This window comes from Carcharodon carcharias, chromosome 30 (assembly GCF_017639515.1).
Source record: "Carcharodon carcharias isolate sCarCar2 chromosome 30, sCarCar2.pri, whole genome shotgun sequence".
NCBI lineage: Eukaryota > Metazoa > Chordata > Chondrichthyes > Lamniformes > Lamnidae > Carcharodon > Carcharodon carcharias.
Genome location: NC_054496.1, coordinates 5146465 through 5163208, shown reverse-complemented (window position 1 = coordinate 5163208; position 16744 = coordinate 5146465). Strand labels below are relative to the sequence as shown.

The following is a 16744-nucleotide window of genomic DNA, read 5'->3' as shown; positions in this document are numbered from 1 at the left end:
AATGATTCTTGTAATTTAAAGTTGCAACTAAACTCCCCTATTCTCCTGTTCTCATTCGAACATTTTTGCAAGCTCTTGTTCCTAACCCCATCTATTATGGACTCTACTTTCCTGAGCTTTGAAACATCAACAAGGCTAAGGGACCATTTCTTTGTTTCCACTAATCCCTATGTTATCCTACCTACCCCCAAAGTGACAACCCTCACCATTAAATATAAACACCTATCCTCACTAACTCGGTGCTCTTTCTGTCCTGTTCCCCAGCTGAATGCCTACACTTAATGAATGATCTTGTCCTTTGCTGTTTGATCAGGCATGACCATGTTGAACAGACCATATCTCATTGTGTTCAGCCAAATTCTTCTGCAGGATGCTCCTTGGGCTGCTTTTCTCAGAGATCTTCCACTTCTTCAAGGTCCTTTCTCTCAATATCAAATCTGAAGAATTCAGCAATTTCTTCATTTGTAAGATCTTCAGTGCAGCCGCCTCTGCTCCTTCCTCTAAGCCCTGTGCCTACCACTTCTCTCCTGCAAACCTATCTCTAAATCTTTACTCACTTTGTTCCCCTGCATCCTTCCCTACCATCTCCAAACATTTCCATGAGACCATTGCTCACTCAACTTCCCCTTTCACCTTTTATGCTAATTAACTGTCAGTGATTCCTGGTCAGATAATGTATCTCTTCACTATGAAGTTGCTATCACTTCTACTCAAAATCCATTTTCCCTCTCGAACTATGGGCCTATCTCTAAAATCCCTTTGCTCTCTGTCTCCAAATGTATCAACACCTACCATTTGCATAGAGTCTCATAGATTGTACAGCACAGAAACAGGCCATTCAGCCCAACTGGTTAATGCTGGGGTTTATGCTCACATGAGCCTCTTCCCACCCTTCTCACCTCATCCCATCAGCAGAACCAGCATGAAAGGAAGCATGTAAGTTGGTCTTTTTGTATCAGGTCAGATCTTGTCCAATGCTTAGATTCCCTCTCCAAGTGTAAGCTGCGAGTCATTGGGAACCACTCAGAAGGTTCTGGGTTCAAGATCCACTTCACGTAATCCAGTCTGCACTGGTTTTTCTCTCAAAACTGCCTTGCTGAACCCATTCAGTCAGTTTGTGTCTTAGATACTGTCACAAAAATGCCTCTATTTCTGAAAAATTATTTTTTATAAACTTTAAATTGAGAGAAATTTAGTACTTTAAAAATGAGTCAGCAAGCTGCTTTAAAATGTGAGGCCATTTTCCAAGGTGAAGGTGAAAAAAGCAAACAAGAACCATCCCTAAAAGGAAGCGTGAAGAGAGAGACATTTCAATCAACTGAATCTTAATCAACAGTATAGACAATGGGAACTACTAACCAGCCAGATACAACCAAGAGACACTCAAACCCCACCGTGGAGACGAAATAATGCCGCAATCTGTTGCGTTCTGCTATCTTGAAATGTGTCAAAAGTTTCTGAGAGAAAGTTTCTACAACAGTGACTGCGAGGCATGTTAATCAAGCCAGATACAGAGAAAAGTCATCGAAGTCATCTGGAAAACCTGCTGAAAAGAGCAGTAAAGAATCTAAAAACAAAAAACTGCGGATGCTGGAAATCCAAAACAAAAACAGAATTACCCGGAAAAACTCAGCAGGTCTGGCAGCATCGGCGGAGAAGAAAAGAGTTGACGTTTCAAGTCCTCATGACCCTTTGACAGAACATGAGGACTCGAAACGTCAACTCTTTTCTTCGCCGATGCTGCCAGACCTGCTGAGTATTTCCAGGTAATTCAGTTTTTGTTGCAGTAAAGAATCTCTCTCTCTCAAGTTAAGAAAAGCCCGAGCCTATAATATAAAGATCCAACCCAAGAGCTAGTGACTTGTCCATTGGAAAGAACCTCAGGAGAAACCCATCCATTTCTGGGAGTCAAATCACAGAATTAAAAGGAAGGAAATTGTCTTCAGCAAAGTGTGGTTATCTGCACTTCAATTCAACTCAACGATTTTAAAGGAAACTAACTAACTTTAAACGGCCACAACTTTCAACAATCTACACCTCAAGGACAAATACAAGACTTAATCGTATACCCTTTTAATTTTTATTTGGATTCTAACTTCTGATATCTGTGTGTGTTTGTCATCCCATCTTTTATTTTACCTCGGGTTTAGTAGCTAATAAACTTACCCACTCTTTGTCTCAAGAAAACTTTGTTTGATTGGCTCCTTATTAAAAAGTAAATACATTTTGATTGGAAAAGACATCTGGGGAAAAGAAATCTAAAAACCTTTGCTGTGACAGCTGAGGAGGCTGAATAAAGGGGAGCCAGTTTGCCCCTCCTCACCTGGTTGTAATATCCCTTGGGACTACTTTGGCCAAAGTCACAAATTACATCCTAGGGTTTTGAGTTTGCTCCAGCTGCCAATCTTCATGGCCAAGCACCCCCATTGTCTCTTCTCCAATTCTTTGATTGATTATCCTTGCATGGTACCACCCCTGCTGTTTGAGATGATGGTAGTGTGGGCTACCAATCAATGGGTGAGCATTCCTGGGGCTATTACTGTAGGTAATTACTACAGGGTCATATTGGCAGTAAGCTGCCTTTCTGATTTGATAATATGCAGTTAAGATGTACCAGAATTCCATTAAGATTTCAGCTTGTCCACTTAGAGGTTTGTCAGTTGTTGGTTGGACCACCAGATGGAGTAGTGTGACAGCCCACAAGCCTCTCAAATCCCAATGTTTGACTTGGTATGTAAAATTAAAGATAACTGCAGAAGTACATTTCTTGTGTATTCCTGGCAATGGTTCTTTTTGTAGGAGAACTCTTTCCCTCAATGTCCTATGTCCTAGAATAACCTTTGTACGTTCCCAGTGGTCTAATGTTTTGGTTTAGGGTGTAAGTAAATAAATTGGTTGCAGTACTCCAATTAGAATTCCAGAGTGCGCGGGAGGAATCTTAAATCTATTTTGGTGTTTGTCTACATTTTCCTGATCTTATGGTTGTTCATTCCTCTGGATACAATTTTACACAGGCTATAGATTTGGGGCGGAACAGATAACTTGGTGATCTTCCCAGTTTTGTTCAATTATGCTTCCCTAGTCCATCAAAATAATTATTAAGCACCAATATATATTCTCTCTTGCAATATGCAGTAAAGATACTTTCACAATCATAGCCTCTCATTGTGAAGATGTTTGCAAAATTTAATCAGACAAGATATTGAGACTATTCTATTCCAGATTCTGCAAGGTTACACACTTCATTATGTAATCTGAATGACTAATTTTAATGGTTTCATGCATTAACTTGAATATCAAGTTCCAGTTTCCACTCATCGAAGCATTAAGCTCTGTGAATCCATTTGAGTGATATCCAACTCCCCTCTCTCTTAATGTATTACTTTCCCACACAATATAGTGGGTCAGCAATCTCATACCAAGGTCACTGCTTTATATTGTAACTTGCACTGGCTGAGGCTAGTCCCAGTGGAGCCCCCATGCTCACTGCAGCCAAACTTGAGAAATTTCTATTTCTGATTGATTTTTTTCTATTGTGTAACCAATGCTTTCCCCAGCTTGCAGCTCTAATCCTCAACGCTCTAGCCCTTCACTTTGTTTTAAGCACTGAAAGGTCTTGAAATGATGTGACAATAGCTAGTACGAAAAAGGTTTCAGCATGATTTTCTCCAGCAGCTTGCAATTTAGTTTTTGTTGCCAATTTTCTCTCCCTAAAGAAGCTGACTTTTACTGAAATACTGCCCACAAGTGTCCACTGAATTTGTCAATATCAATTGAGTTTTACACCCTTTCATTGGGGCTCTCAGAACTAAACCCAATCCTGACATCCACATTAATGATAGCTCTGTCTTCAGTGCCAAGCCCAAATCTCTGGAATTTTCTCCCTATTCTTCCTCTGCTTTCAGATTTTTCTTAACACCTACCTTTTCGACCCAGCTTTTGTCCTAATATATCCTTATGTGGGTTAATGCCAAGTTTTTTGACCCATAATCAGGCACATGGAAGCGCCTTGGGACATTTAATTATATTTAAGGTGTTGGATAATGATCAAGAGTGAGAACCTTGATTTTTTAAATTTTAATTCTCCTTGTAAAAGTTTATTAAATCAAACAAAAAGTTGGGGAATTAAAAGTCAAGGTGACCTGAAAGAAATTTGTGGGCATGGACAAAAATAAATATGAAATTGTTGTTTGGTAAAAACAGAACTTGAATACTGCTGAAAAGAGAAACATGTTGCTGAAGCTTTTTGTCTTGCACTCACCAGTACAAATGCAAGAATGCCAAATTTCAAACAATCTCAACAATTATACTACAGGAGAATAGGGATGCTGATTGGTTGGCAAGTTGACTCTGATTTGCTGAGTCATTGCCATGGAGAAGGCAGTGGGGAACAAATGAAATTATGCCGAAAAGTTTGAGGCAATAGATCTGCATAGGAAGAATGAGAAGGGACAATACAAGGTAAATAATACAATTTTAAAGAGGGTGCAAGAACAGAGAAACCTGGGGTCTGCAAAAATTCAAAGATGCATGATAGATAAACAAAGCACTTAATTAAGCATATGAGACTCTGAATCTTATAAATAGAGTACATCAGTCAGGAAGTTATGCTAAATCTGTATGAAACACAAGTTCAACCCCAACTGAAGTATTGTGTCCCATTCTGGGCGCCATGCTTTCGGAAGGATGTGAAGACATTGGAGACAGAACAGAAGATATTTACCAGGGATTTCAGGATGAGGGTTTGCAGCTATGTGGCTAGACAAGAGAAGTTGAGGTTCTTCCTACAGCAGAGATTAGCTGAATGGGCATATATTTGGCAATGAATTTCAAAAGTTAAGTGTGGGATATTGCATTTTGGTAAGAAAAATAAGGACATAAGATTTTAAATGAAAAATAACCTAAGTAGGGTAGAGGAGCAAAGGTATCTGGGGTACAGTAGATACAGAAATTAATAAAGCCATGGAATAAAAAAAAACAAGTGCTATAGGTTTCTTTCGAAAGGGATAGAATTGAAAAGTATCTAAGTTATGCTAAGCATGTATTGAATTCTGTTTAAACCACACAGATTACTGTATATGGTCTCGATGCCATTGTGGAAGCACAAGAGAGAATGCAAAGACACATGAATGGAGGATAGAAGGAATGTGAGGATGTATATGCTGGGTCTTAAGGATGTGTGGTCACCTACTGGAGGCTTTTAAAGTTATAAAAGTTCCTTCCCCCTTTATTCTTTCATGGGACGTGGGTACCGCTGGCAAAGTCAGCATTTGTTATTCATCCCTAATCGCCCGTGAACCGAACATTACAGAGTCAACCACAATGCTGTGGGTCTGGAGTCACATGTAAGCCAGATTTCCTTCCCTAAATGACATTAGTGAACCGGATAGGTCTTTACCACAATCAACAACAATTTCATGATCACCATTATGATACTAGCTTTATATTCCAGATTTATTAATTGAATTTAAGTTCCACTAGCTGCCATGGTGGGATTTGAACACATGTCTCCATAGTGTTAGCCTGGGCCTCTGGATTACTAGCCTTGTGATATTGCCAACACTACACCACCGTCTTCCCCGTCAGTTTTGAAAGTGTAGACATGGATAGAGGGTTTTACTTGTGTGGAAAACAAAACTAGGGTACATCAATATAACTTAGATCGTTCCCATGCCTAGTGGTACATGAGGCAGATAAAGCACATGCTTTTGTTCTTTCCATGGCTAGTCTTTCCCTGGAACAGGTTGCCAGCCTGTCACGACATGTTGAGGGGTGACACTCTGCATCAAGCATGGCTGGCCAGGAGACTCTCCCATTCTTAGCACCTACTATAGCTGTTTTGGAAGGATTTACAAATTGATAATCAACCACGTTGGCCACAATATTGAACACACATGTGACCATCAAGTCCTGGAATGGGACTCGAGCCCGAAACCTCTGGCTCAGAGGTAGGAACTTTGCACCACAAGACCTCCGCAGCCATTAATAAGAGATTGCAAGAAATCAAATAGGAAATTCAGATGCCTTTAACTAAAGAATGGTGAGAATACAGAACTCACTAACACAGGGAGTGCATGAGGTGAATATTATGGATGCATTTAAGGGGAAGCTAGATAAACACATGAGGAAGTGAATAGTGGGGTTATGCTCAAAACTTTATATGAGGAAGGATGGGAAAGGTTCAAAAGGAGCATAAATGGATGGGGATAAAAGCAAAAAAAACTGCGGATGCTGGAAATCCAAAACAAAAACAGAAACAGAAATACCTGGAAAAACTCAGCAGGTCTGACAGCAGAAGAGAACAGTTGACGTTTGGAGTCCTCATGACCCTTCAGTCAGTTCTGTTGAAGGGTCATGAGGACTCGAAACGTCAACTGTGCTCTTCTCCAGACCTGCTGAGTTTCTCCAGGTATTTCTGTTTCTGTTTTTGTTATAAATGGATGGGGGTTGGGCTGAGTGCTCTGTTTCTCTGTTGTATATTGTACACAAAGGCTAAGAGGAGATTTGATAGAGGTACTTATAAAATAAATTTCTGAAGGGTCCATAACCAGGCGTCACAGGTTTAATGTAATTGGCAAAAAGAGCCAGAGAAGACATGAGCAAAAACTACCCCTGCAACCCCATGGGATTTGGATGAGGTGGTGGATACAGATTCACTAGTGCCTTTAAAAGGGAATTGGATAAATAGTCGAAAGAAAAAAATTCAGGAATATGAGAGAAACAGTGGGCGAGTGGTCCAGCACAGGTTGAATGGGCTGAATGGCCTCCTGGAAAGACTACAACTCCCAGAAGGCCATGGGCTGCCAGAGCATGCGCAGTGCGGTGTCTTGTTGTCAGTTCCGGGAGCCGGGGCCAGTGATCGGTGGCGGAGGATGAGGAGCGGGCGGACCGGGAGGAGGCGGCAGGCAGCGGGGGAGCTGGCGACCACACTCACGGGCAACTAGGAGGAGGGGAAAGGAGGTCTGGCTACCCCGGTAACGGTAATGGGACGGAGCGGACACTGACGTCGACGGAGGTGAGTTCTGAGGAGGGAGTGGAGTGGGGCCCCCACCCGGGAGAGAGGTCGGGGGCGGGGGGGAGGGGGGAGTGGGGGGGGGGGCGGGGGGGGAGGGGGGAGTGGGGGGGGGTGGTGGTGGTGGAGGGGGGAGTGGGGGGGGGGGGGGGGGGGAGGGGGGAGGCGGGGGGGGGGGGGGGGGGGGGGGGGGAGTGGGGGGGGGGGGGGGGGGGGGGGGAGGGGGGAGGGGGGGGGTGGGGGGGGGGGGGGGGAGTGGGGGGGGGGGGGGGAGGGGGGAGGGGGGAGTGGGGGGGGGCGGGGGGGAGGGGGGGAGTGGGGGGGGGGGCGGGGGGGGAGGGGGGGGGCGGGGGGGAGTGGGGGGGGGCGGGGGGGGGGGGGGAGTGGGGGGGGGGCGGGGGGGGAGGGGGGAGTGGGGGGGGCGGGGGGGAGGGGGGAGTGGGGGGGGCGGGGGGGAGGGGGGAGTGGGGGGGGGCGGGGGGGGAGGGGGGAGTGGGGGGGGCGGGGGGGAGGGGGGAGTGGGGGGGGGCGGGGGGGAGGGGGGAGTGGGGGGGTTGGTGGTGGTGGTGGAGGGGGATGTGGGGGGGTTGGTGGTGGTGGTGGAGGGGGGAGTGTGGGGGGGTTGGTGGTGGTGGTGGAGGCGGGGGGAGTGGGGGGGGGCGGGGGGGGAGGGGGGAGTGGGGGGGGCGGGGGGGGAGGGGGGAGTGGGGGGGGGTTGGTGGTGGTGGAGGGGGGAGTGGGGGGGGGGGGGGAGGGGGGAGGCGGGGGGGGGGAGGGGGGAGTGGGGGAGTGTGGGGGGGGGGCGGGGGGGAGGGGGGAGGAGGGGGGAGTGTGGGGGGGGCGGGGGGGAGGGGGGAGGCGGGGGGAGTGGGGGGGGGCGGGGGGGAGGGGGGAGTGGGGGGGGCGGGGGGGAGGGGGAGTGGGGGGGGGGCGGGGGGGAGGGGGGAGTGGGGGGGTTGGTGGTGGTGGTGGAGGGGGATGTGGGGGGGGTAGGTGGTGGTGGTGGAGGGGGGAGTGGGGGGGGGTTGGTGGTGGTGGTGGAGGGGGGAGTGGGGGGGGGTTGGTGGTGGTGGAGGGGGGAGTGGGGGGGGGTTGGTGGTGGTGGGGGGGGGGGAGTGGGGGGGGGTTGGTGGTGGTGGTGGAGGGGGGAGTGGGGGGGGGTTGGTGGTGGTGGTGGAGGGGGGAGTGGGGGGGGGTTGGTGGTGGTGGTGGAGGGGGGAGTGGGGGGGGGTTGGTAGTGGTGGTGGAGGGGGGAGTGGGGGGGGTTGGTGGTGGTGGGGGGGGGGGAGTGGGGGGGGGTTGGTGGTGGTGGTGGAGGGGGGAGTGGGGGGGGGTTGGTGGTGGTGGTGGAGGGGGGAGTGGGGGGGGGTTGGTGGTGGTGGTGGAGGGGGGAGTGGGGGGGGGTTGGTGGTGGTGGTGGAGGGGGGAGTGTGGGGGGGTTGGTGGTGGTGGTGGAGGCGGGGGGAGTGGGGGGGGGCGGGGGGGAGGGGGGAGTGGGGGGGGCGGGGGGGAGGGGGGAGTGGGGGGGGGCGGGGGGGGAGGGGGGAGTGGGGGGGTTGGTGGTGGTGGAGGGGGGAGTGGGGGGGGGTTGGTGGTGGTGGTGGAGGGGGGAGTGGGGGGGGGTTGGTAGTGGTGGAGGGAGGGAGGAGTGTGGGGGGGTTGGTGGTGGTGGTGGAGGGGGATGTGGGGGGGTTGGTGGTGGTGGTGGAGGGGGGAGTGGGGGGGGGTTGGTGTTGGTGGTGGAGGGGGGAGTGTGGGGGGGTTGGTGGTGGTGGAGGGGGGAGTGGGGGGGGGTTGGTGGTGGTGGTGGAGGGGGGAGTGGGGGGGTTGGTGGTGGTGGAGGGGGGAGTGGGGGGGGGTTGGTGTTGGTGGTGGAGGGGGGAGTGTGGGGGGGTTGGTGGTGGTGGAGGGGGGAGTGTGGGGGGGTTGGTGGTGGTGGTGGAGGGGGGAGTGTGGGGGGGTTGGTGGTGGTGGTGGAGGGGGGAGTGTGGGGGGGTTGGTGGTGGTGGTGGAGGGGGGAGTGTGGGGGGGTTGGTGGTGGTGGTGGAGGGGGGAGTGGGGGGGTTGGTGGTGGTGGTGGAGGGGGGAGTGGGGGGTGTTGGTAGTGGGGGGTGTTGGTAGTGGGGGGTGTTGGTAGTGGGGGGTGTTGGTAGTGGGGGGTGGTGGTAGTGGGGGGTGGTGGTAGTGGGGGGTGGTGGTAGTGGGGGGTGTTGGCGGTGGTGGTGGAGGGAGGTGGATGGAGGTGGATGGAGGTGGATGGAGGGGGCGAGGGCAGAGGGGGAAAGAGGAGGGAGGATGGTTGGGGGAGAGTGACCGGTGGGGGATGGAGGGGAGATTTTGGTGAGGGGGAACGGAGGGGTTTGGGTGGAGGGGGGGGAGAGGGATGGGTTGGGGGTGGGAGGGAGGGAGGGGGCTGGGGGGAGTTGGGGAGAGGGGAGAGGGATGGTGGTGGTGGAAGTAGGAGTGGGTGGCGGGAGGGGGACGGAGGGGTTTGGGTGGGGGGGGCAGAGGGACAGAAGAGGAGGGGGAAAGGAATGGGGAGGGGGAGAGGGACGGGGCAGAGGGGTGCGAGGGTTGGAGGAGAGGGTGAGGGGCAGTGTTATAGGGGAAAGGCTTGGGGTGGACGGGGTCGGAGGAGAGCGGGTTGGGGCAGGAGGGGTTTGGAGGAGAGCGAAGCTGGAGGGGGTTGGAGGAGAGCGGGTTGGGGCAGGAGGGGGTCGGAGGAGAGCGAGGCTGGAGGGGTTGGGGGATGTGTGAGGAAGGTTTGGAGGGGAGGGTGGGGCAGGGCCTGAGGAGGGAGGGTGGGTGGGGGGAATGAGGGGCAGAGGGGTTACAGGGACAGATGAATGGCATCAGGGGAGGTGAAGTGGATGGGATTGCAGTGGGGAGGGGAGGTGAGAGTTTTAGGGAGGGGCGGGGCATGTGGGGATTGTGTTGGGATGGTTTGGGGGTGGGCAGTGTGGGGGTTGGCAGCGATGATTGTGCGGTGTGACTGGGTTTGGCAGCAGGGGAGAGTGTTGTGTGGGTGGGGGGAGGGAAGTGAGGAATGGGTGGGTTAGGGAGAGGGCAGAGTGGGGGAGGGAGGGAGGAGGTGCTGCCTTAAAGGCAAAAACACGAGACATAATCGGAACTGGAATAGATGGCAGAGATTGAATCTCAGCTGAAATTAAGGGGCAGAAAGCTCGAGGCTGCAACTCTCCCTGAGAGACAGCAAAATGGTGGAGCTGTGTTCAATCTTCTTCAGACACCACAATAAAGGTTTAATTCTAGACCCTGAGAGTCAAATGGGGACAAAACTAACCCTTGTTAATTGATGTTTGGTTTTGTAGTTGGGAACAGGGTTATATGATATAATAGGTACAGAAAGACTGAAGATGCAAATGAGCAGTTGTTACTAGTTATTGCTGGTTGTGTAACAGCTAATGTAATATATTGATACATGTGTGTATAAAAACTTAATGTTAGGATATAAATTGTATAACAGCAGAATCGAGATATTAACCAATTTGTTGCCAGGTTATTTGCATTTCTGTTCATTCAGTGTGTGAAGAAAATTTGAAATTTAATTTTTGTTGGGTTGATTTTCAGTAACTTTTCTGGAAACAGCTAAAGATGGTATTATATACAGTGTGATTTTACCAGTGTTGTTCATTTAACTTGACTTTCTAGGTGACTAATCCCTTTTAAAAAAAATGATCATTGTCACTTTCAAGGTGCATTGAAGTTGATATTTCAGTGTCAGTTTTGTACTGTGTAGTCATGTGAAAAAATATAAGCAAAAGCAGCCTGAATGTAGTTTATATTTCTCTCTCTACCATTGCTTCTTGGAGTTTGTAATCTGTTGTGGGCATCAAATGTAGACATCCAGTGTTTTCAGGTCTATGATCAATATGTGTATAATCCCTAATAGTTAACCTTTATTTTTCTAACCCAGGGAGGGAATTGTGTCGTCAAATATTTTTTAAAAATGGTTTGCAATTTCTTTCTAAAATTTGTCAAGATGAAGTTATTCTAAAAATATATATGGCCAGGTCACAGATGTTCGTGTAGATTTAAGGCTCTACTTGCAAAACTGGTGCAAGCGATCTTTGCTGCCAGGTGCAAAAGCTAAACCTCTTATTTTATAACAGTGTTCTATAACTTGACTTGCTGGATGCAGAGAAAAACATTCTCAACTGATAAATCAAGCGATTCAATTGATGCACTTGAGTGTTGTTGTCATGGTTTGACTTTTAACGCGAATGTAATCCTGGCCTTCTCTCCTCTTGCACCGTGTACCTGGCTCTTCAAGTTAATTCCATCGTTGCATTCCCTATCCTTCCGACTGTATCTTAGTTTTTCCATATCCCTGGAATTTGCAGTTCCCTAAACTAGAGCGCTCTGTAGATTACCCTTGATCCATGACAGTTGCTAAATTAATGGATTAGAGAGTGTAGACTCTTCTGTTCAGGGTATGTATGTTCTGCATGTGTATTCCAGCCAAATCCCATTTTACTTCCTTGAAAATGAGGCCCTGTTCCAAAGTGAACTCCGGTTCCAGCAATAAAAACAAAGTGCTTGGAAAAACACAGCAGGTCCGACAGCATCTGTGGTGAGAGAAACGTTTCAAGTCGGAGGAAGAGTCATATTGGAGTTAACATTAACTCTGGTTTTCTCACCACAGATGCTGCCAGACCTGCTGAATTTTTCCAAGCACTTTGTTTTTATTTCCAATCTCCAGCATCCGCAGTATTTTGCTCTAATTATCTGACTCCAGACTCTTGGAGTGATCCAGTCCTATTTTCTCTTCAGCCACAAGCTTTCAAAGGTTGCTTTTATTATTTAAAGTTTTTTTTCTTGATCTGAGCCATGCTTAACCAGTAACTCTGATAATTAGCTTGAGAACAGGTTAATCATGTGTGAAGTTTTTGGATTGATTTTCACAGCAGATTAATGAGAAACAATGGGAGGAAGCTTGCTTGCCAAATCTTGCTTTACGGAGTTTTTAGGTATGTTTTTGTTGTGCTGAGGAATCTACCTGATATATTCTTTTAGTAGTTTATTTTTCTAGACTTGCCTCAGTGGTGGCACTCGAATCTTTAAGTCTCAGTTCTTGATTTAAATAGCGCTCCAGGAATCTGAGCACTTTGTTCAGGCTGAGCACACCCAGTGCAGTACTAGGGGAGTTCTGCATTGTCCACCTATTTAGGTTGGATGCAAAACACCTCATGGACACTATTGAGTGGGGGAGAAATGTTCTAGTATACCATTCCTCCTTCATCCAATGCTCCCAAAGCCAGATTGATTCATTATTGATTTCATTGTTGGTTATAGGACCCGTGCAAATCAACTGCCATGTTTCCCCACAAAACAACACTTTAAAACTGTCTGTGAAATACTTGCATTTGCAAGCTGCCATAGAGATACAATTTCTGCTCCTGTTTTCTGTGAAAACTTGGAGAATTGTTGGATCATTGTCTGTAGGCAGCTGTTGGATGTGTGGAGTGATTATTGGCCCTTTCCGCAGTGTGGATATGCCAAAACCTTTGGCATGGACAAGACTGGGAAGTAATGCTGAATTGGCTGTGAGCCCATATCCAATCTGTCTATGATATACTGAACCACCCTGTTTCTGCCTAACCTGTTTTACATTTGACTGTCTTATCACCTTTGGTCTTTAGCTCTATAATGCAGAATTTGAAGCCGGGGAAGATTTGGAAATGCGCCTGAAAGGTTTTTAATTGAACCTATTGATTTGCATAAAATTCTGGCGTCGACTTGGCAACAGAATCGATGCAGTAGTTGATGACTTGCGTTTAATTTCCTCCAATTCAACAGTAGTCTGTGATTGGCTGTTTTGATGGCCCAGGCTGTTAGAACATAACACGAGAAACAGGTGGAGAAGACTATCCTTAACTTGAACATAGTGTCTACCTGCCTGTAGCCAGAAATCTTTCCTCCTCACTGAGCTCCTCTGCTATCTCTGGATTAACTCTCAAGCAGTTCAAATTCTTGCAAAGCCAAGTTAATCGACTGTGACTCACTGTCCACTGCAGTCATCATTCTTGGCAGCTTCATTGTTCCCCATCAGCAATTGCTGTTTCGTTAACTTGACTCAGCCCTTTATTATCCTGTACGTTGTTCAAACTGTTTGTCAGTCAGCCCAACTTGTATCCGATTGTCGCAGTAAATGAACTAATCTCCTCCACATTTTCCTTACTCGTACTTCTGTCAAATCACTTTTATCTGTCTCTTACGGACTACCCTGTAACACGTTTCCCTCTGTCAGGCTGGTGGTTTTGTTTCCTAGTGTGTATCAGCCACCTGGGATGACCTTTGAGATATCTTTGTTGCCTTGGCCCTGCTTCCTGCTTTCACTCTGGGTCCATTCTCTCCATGCTAGTGAAAAAACTGATGTTATTCTGCGGGGAAGTTTTCACTGGGACTTTCAGAGCAAAGCATCATATTGGGCTGTTCGATTCTGAGTATTGGCGAAAGAACTTTGGTGAACTTGCCAGCCTTTTATCCTGGAATCATCTTTATAGTCGCTTGGCAGTACAGAACTTGAGTATTGCTGAAAAAGAGACACATTGAAACTTTTCGTTTTGCACTTATCAGGACACTTCATAAGAATACCAATATAAGAGGAAAACAGCAATTTATACTGTATGTGAAGAGAATGCTGATTGGGAAATAGACTCTGATTGGTATGTAGGCTGTACGTCCCAAAGACTGGCGGATCACATCAAACAGCATGTCCTAACCACTGTTCGTAATGGGCAAGGTACAGACTGTACCCAACCAGCCTGTGCTTGCAAAACGCAAAACACAGTGTCCAACATTAGATGTGATTCTGTGATTGGAAACATTTGCTAAATAATCCTCAGTGTGCTAAGAATTATGCTGACAACCTATTTAAGATTGGGCTCCCATTATGGTACATTTGTGTGGACTGGAAGCCACATATATTAATACATAGGGCCCTCCCTGTTCTTGGCAAACAGAGAGAACATATACACACATTGCAAACCAAAACAGAATTACCTGGAAAAACTCAGCAGATCTGGCAGCATCACATTGCACCTGTTTCAGCTAAACAGAATAAGTGACAGCCATTTGCTGACTCTGGTTAAGGCATTGCCCTGAGGAATATCAGGGTTAAGGTGCCTGGTTTAAATTTCAAACCATGTTTGGCAGTTAGCCATCAGTCACCATCACTGCATTCTCCAAAGCAACACCTCAACCAATCAGAGTCCACTTGCCAACCAATCAGCGCTCTTTTCACATAGTGTTGAATGGTTGTTTTCCCCTTATATTGGTATCCTTGAGAATGTCCTGATGAGTACGAAATGAAAAACTTTGACGTGTCTCTTTTTTCAGCAATAATCATAATGTTAAAAGCTTACCACTTGGTTGGTAACCCTCTCTTCCGCCCTTCGCCTTTCCACACTTGAATTGATTTATTTAGCAATAGTTTTTTCAACTTTCCTCCCTTCTTTCCAAACATGCCATTCCCCCCATCCCAAGTTACCTCACATTGCTTTTTTTTTGAAAAATATACGTTATTCATAAAATATCTGGAAGAACGTTCCAAAACATTCAAAATCACCATCACAAAAGTACAATCAGATTCAACTTTTACACATGGATCACGAGGTGCATCAATACAATCAATGAATATTACAATCATTTCAATATGGTCATTACAGACAATCAGACAATAGTATTGGAGTTATCAACATCCATCATGTTGCACTCTGAGGTGCTTCAATACACTTATAATACAATTAGTATTCAATGCATACATTCATTTTGAACTGCACAGCCTGAGGGGTCTAAACTGTTCCCAGCCCCTCGGTGCACTATGGCAGAAAGGTCTTAGACAGCAACCCTTCCCCATTGCGCCTTTGCGGCGGCTGCCCCAAGCTTTAGTGCGTCCCTCAGCACGTAGCCCTGGATCTTTGGAATGTGCCAGTCTGCAACACTCGGTCGGGGACAACTCTTTGCGCTGCAAGACCAAGAAGTTTCGAGCAGACCAAAGAGCGTCTTTCACCGAGTTGATGATCCTCCAGCTGAAGTTGACGTTGTCTCAGTGTGTGTCCCTGGGAACAGCCCGTAGAGCACAGAGTCCTGTGTCACAGAATTGCTCAGGATGAACCTCGACAGAAACCACTGCATCTCTCTCCAGACCTTCTTTGTAAAGGCACAATCCACAAGGAGGTGAACAACAGCCTCTTCCCCACCGCAGCCACCTCGAGGGCAACGTGCAGTGGGGGTGAGACTCCTGGTGTGTAGGAAGGCTCTGACAGGGAGGGCCTTTCTCATCACCAGCCAAGCTACGTCTTGGTGCTTGTTGGAAAGTTCTGGCAATGAGGCATTCTGCCAAATGACTTTGACAGTCTGCTCAGGGAACCATCCCACAGGATCCACCCTCTCCTTTCCCCTCAGGGCCTCTAAGACGTTAAGTGCCAACCACTGCCTGATGGACTTGTGGTCAAAGGTGTTTCTCTGCATAAATTTTCCCACAAGGGACAGGTGGTACGGCACGGTCCAACTACTTGGAGTGTTCTGCGGCAGCGTGGCCAGACCCATCCTCACAACACTGGGCAAAAACAGAATTACCTGGAAAAACTCAGCAGGTCTGGCAGCATCGGCGGAGAAGAAAAGAGTTGACGTTTCGAGTCCTCATGACCCTTCGACCCTTGTTTTTATCTCACAACACTGGGGACAGGTAGAACCTCAGCAGTTGTGACACTTGGTGTTTGCATACTGAGGGTCTACGCACCGCTTGATGCAGCCGCACACAAAGGTGGCCATCAGTATGAGGGCGAAGTTGGGCACATTTTTTTCCCCCTTACCTAGAGGCTTGTACATCACGTCCCTGCGGACACGATCCATTTTCGACCTCCAGATAAAACGAAAGATAGCTCGGGTGATCGCCATTGCGTAGGAGTCTGGAATGGGCCAGACCTGCTCCATGTACAGCAACAGCGAGAGTGCCTCACACCTGATGACCAGGTTCTTACCCGCAATGGAGAGGGAGCATCACTCACACATGCCCAGTTTTCTTTTCACCATAGACATTCTCTCCTTCCAGTTTCTAACGCGTGCCCTGGTCCCTCCGAACCATATCCCCAGCATCTTCAGGCCGTCAGCCCTGATGGTGAAGGGGACAAAGGATCGGTCAGCCCTGTTCCCAAAGAACATGGCCTCGCTCTTCCCATGATTTACTTTGGCTCCCAAGACCAGTTCGAACTGGTCGCAGATGTGGATCGGTCTGTGCACCGACAGCGGATCTGAGCAGAAGACGGCGACATCATCCATATACAGGGAGGCGTTGACCTGAGTGCCTCCACTGCCTGGGGTCGTCAGTCCTCTTATGCCCGAATCCTTCCTGATGGACTCAGCAAAGGGTTCTATGCAACACACAAACAGGACAGGGGAGAAAGGGCAGCCCTGCCTGACTCCAGATTTAATAGGAAGGCTATCTGATTCCCACCCATTGATTGAGACTGCGCTACTGATGTTAGTGTAGAGCAGTTGGATCCAATTGTGAATTCCCTCCCCAAACCCCATTTTGGAGAGCACATCCACCATGTAGGTGTGTGATATTCTGTCAAAGGCCTCCTCTTGATCCAGGCTGATGAGACCCTGTCCTGCACATAGGCAATCGTATCCCTGAGCAGCGCGAGGCTGTCAGAGATCTTCCTGCCCGGCACAGTGCAGGCCTGGTCAGGGTGGATCACCAATTCC

General features: G+C 48.3%; 1 protein-coding gene across 2 annotated transcripts in view; it reads left to right on the top strand.

Moving 5' to 3' along the window:
- Nucleotides 1-6853: 6853 nt before the first annotated feature.
- tyk2 (tyrosine kinase 2) overlaps nucleotides 6854-16744 on the top strand; it is an 88359-nt gene continuing 78468 nt past the window's right edge. For both annotated transcript variants that reach the window (XM_041177002.1, XM_041177000.1), the window contains exon 1: nucleotides 6854-7015. The gene's annotated coding sequence lies outside the window, so the exon portion shown is untranslated. The remainder of the gene's footprint in view (nucleotides 7016-16744) is intronic.